Raw genomic sequence first — 3964 nt, forward strand, 5'->3', positions numbered from 1 at the left:
TCATAGGTCCAAACACATCACTGTGCACAAGCTCTAATATATGTTTCGCCATCTTACCACCAGAGGGGAAACTCACCCGATTCTGCTTCCTATGTACACATTTTCACAAAAATCAAAATCCAGAGAGCTATTACTCATACCTTTTACCATACCTTTACCATGAAGTATTTGAAGGCCCTTCTCTCCAATATGTCCAAGCCTTTGATGCCACAACATGGTCTTCTCTCCAAAGACCACTAGATTTTCTGCTTCACTTTCAGGAACCACAGAACTGTTGCACCCATCAACAACTGTGCTACCTTGCAGCTTGTATAGAGTTCCAATCCGAACTCCCCGCATCAATACCAGTTCTCCCCGAACCATCTTGCAGGTATCCTTCTCGAACACTGTTTTACACCTACATCATCCAGCTTGCTAATATAAATGAGATTTCTAACTAATGCAGGAATACGTAGAATGCTCGGAAGTGTTCTAACCCTTCCACCTTGTAGCTTCAACTTTACTTTTCCACAACCAATGATTCTAGCCTTCCTGTCATCCCCCAAGAAGACATCACCACCATCATATTTCTCATACTCGTAGAACCACTCTCTATGGGGAGTGAAGTGAAACAATGCACCTGAGTCAATCAACCATGCCTCATGATCTACATGTGTACTTGAAGAAGCCAAGTACACATCCCCACCTTCATCTGAGGTGGTTTTTGCCTCTACAGAAGGAGAATCATCAGATCCCTTTCCTTTATCAAAAGCTTTTGATTTACAGTCCCTTTTGAAGTGCCCTTCCTTTCCGCATTTCCAGCACACCACCTTTACAGGCTTTCCTAGAGATTTAGATCTCCCACTCGATGACTTATTTTTGTTTCTGTTCTGGGACCATCCTCGTACAGACAAGGCATCACCATTCTGGCTCTCCATATTTTTCCATCTCATCTCCTCCGTCAACAAGGATAAGACTATTTCATCAAAATGCAAGGTAGTTGCATTGCTACCTATTGCAATAACCAGACTATCCCACGAATCTAGTAGAGAACACAACAAACTGATGCAATTATCTTCATCTGAAATTTTAATATCAACAGATGCTAACTGACTTAACACAATATTAAATGCATTCAGATGCTCTGTCATCGAGTCTACATCTGTCATCCTTAGGTTATACAGCTTTTTCTGCAAGAACAGTTTATTCACCAGAGACTTATTATTATTGGTACAAAGTCCCTAACTTGTCCCACAAAGCCTTCGCTGTAGCTTCCCCTGATACATTCAGCAATACTGAATCTGAGACACACAATCATATTGTGCTTTTTGCCTTCCAATCCAACTTCTTCCATTCTTCATCAGACACTCCCGTTGGTTTGGTACCCAGATCTACCGCGATCCACTAATCTTTATCCACCAACAAATCCTACATCTTGAGTTTCCACAACTCAAAACTCTGGCCATTAAATTTCTCGATCTCTATCTTTCCACTGCTCGCCATCTTCTTTCACCACCAGAATCAATATCGTAGATCTCCAACTAATCACAGTCTACCACAAGCCCGAGCGAAACCCCTCAACAACAAAGGCATCCCCTTGAAGCCAAAACTACTCTGATATCAAATGTAGGTTTTAACCCCGTATAGAAATTACCTGCATACGAATTCTAAAACACGAAAATAAACAATGCGAAAGAATAACACATAAGAGACATATACACAGAGCTTTTCCCCTGGATCCCAAAACTGGGACTACCAGCTTGATTTTTCATTATGTTCCTTTCAATGTTATAATACGTATTTATACATGCTGAAGCATCCAATACCATGGACCGAAACATCATCGCATCCAATACCATGGACCAAAAACCATCGCGTCCAAAAACATGTACGAAAATCATGCACAAAACCATAGGTGGGTCCACCTAACCTAACATAGGGTCCAAAACCAAAATTTTCTAGGGCGTTGCCCCAAACCCCATAAAGTGGGGTTATGGGTATGCCTCAAACCCCCTGTGACCCCCCCCCCGCTACACAGTCGGCATAACGAAGGGGGCCTCCGCGCCCCCTCTAACCCCCTGGTTAACTACGTGGGCTAGTCATGGAAAGAATATAACACAACCCAACAAATCCAAGGCTGTATCTAGAAGCGACAACATCTTCTGGCACCGTTTTCGAGGAAGGGATCCCTGGGTACGACAAAATCTTACATTTCCTCTATTATGTGAGTAAGGGAAGTGTGGGTTGAAGATCTTTCACCTTGGTGACTCCACTATCAATTTTATGGTAAACATCATGGCCACTCCATTGTCCACATCTATGTTGGATCATCTTGACTTTCAAGCAGCCCCATACTTGCCCTGATGCAATAGCAGCCGAAAATTTCAATACTTTTTAAACTGGAATCACTCATATAGGTAGGTTTTCGAGATGGCCCTTCATTCATTCCTGACGAGCCAATTTTCCCCATTGGATTTCTCTTGTATTGTTGGTTATCCCAATCATGCCTCTACGTTTCATGACTGGTGTTGGACACCTAATCCTCAATGGGTTAGTGTGGAAGCTGAATAGACAAAGTAGTCCAAGAGACCTTGGGATGTGAAACCCAATGATCACATATTGTACTATAAATGTAAATCATTTGTTAATAAAAACTGTACTCTCATGATCTATCTTTCATATTTTCTCTCGCTCCCCATGTGTGTTTAACATGGTATCAGAGCAGGCGTATTCCTGCCCTGCATAATTATTTTGAGCCATTTGTTTTATGGCCCTTATGTGCAGATCATTTCAGGAATATTTTCTCAGCTAAATTTTAGCTGAAACCTGTCATTCCTCCAGCGCCATTTTTGACCTCTCTCTGCCATTCTGAATCTGCTCAATCATAATAATCTGCGACTTAAATTCTCTATTATGAAATCCTATCAGCCATATTTTAGCTACGCTCTCTGCGCCCACTAACCAATAGAGAATCCTAGCAGCTCTGACTCATTATTCCCCTGTGTCTTAACAAGGTCCAAGTTTCCATCCAGTCATTGCAGTAGAGGAACGCCAATTTTATCCTTCTTCATCAAGTGCCAATGTGTATCTATACTGCTCACCCTGAGCATCAGTTATGTATTCTGATCCTCTAATTCGAACAACATAGCAAGCATTTTCTATTTTTACTAAAATTTGAAGCATTGTCTCCATCTTCTTGTTCATTTCGTAGCTATCATCAGTTATAGGAGTAACAAGACTGAGATCCTTATAAAGATCTCGTACAAAATTGCATATGGTGTTAGCCACCTCTACTTCTCCATCAACTACCTGACTGATGGCTAACCTCATGAGTTCTCCCATCAAATCTCCAATCCCAAGAAGATAATCTAAAAGGTTGATTTTCAAAGGGCTAGTAGATGGATCACTAAGTTTTGTGAGTCTGCTATTAAGATCTGCAAGCGTCAAAAGCTTTCCAGATTTACAAAACTCTAGTACAGTCGCTGCTTCAACGTACTCTTGCATCCCAGAACTGTTTGCTGATTATGTTTGCCAATCCTATGAACCTGGAAAATAACTTTCTTGCTGCTCTGTGTAACATCACGGCTGGCCTTCACAAGCCTCTCCCTCTTGTCATTCATCTCGTTGAGTTGGTCGCGGTACTTCTCAAATTCAGCTTTGAATGGATTCTCAGTCGCCATTTCTGTTGTTGAGCAGTTGGCTAAGGTCGCCGGGCGTTTATTGGGAACACCTGCCGGGGTTAAAGGCGTCTTAGCAGCCATTTTACTGTGCTCCAAGATAATTCATCACCAGCAAAGAGGCATGCTCAGGGCAGATCAGGTATCAAAGTCAATAGCAATGCCCGTGCCCTCCATCATCTTCAAAGCCTCATTCAATTGATTCTCATTGCAAAGTGTTTTCACTTGCGCTCGTAAAGCAGCTGTGTTGGCATCTTCATTTCTTCTACTTCTCATCTGTTTATGAGACGCGTGACCACCATGAACAA

General features: G+C 42.0%; 1 pseudogene; it reads right to left on the minus strand.

The window, feature by feature from the left end:
- Positions 1 to 2983: 2983 nt before the first annotated feature.
- On the minus strand, positions 2984 to 3740 carry LOC149240330 (uncharacterized; annotated as a pseudogene).
- Positions 3741 to 3964: the final 224 nt, after the last annotated feature.

Source organism: Pinus tabuliformis, chromosome 8 (assembly GCF_031772625.1).
Source record: "Pinus tabuliformis cultivar Carrire ecotype Pingquan chromosome 8, CPIR1, whole genome shotgun sequence".
Taxonomy (NCBI): Eukaryota; Viridiplantae; Streptophyta; class Pinopsida; order Pinales; family Pinaceae; genus Pinus; species Pinus tabuliformis.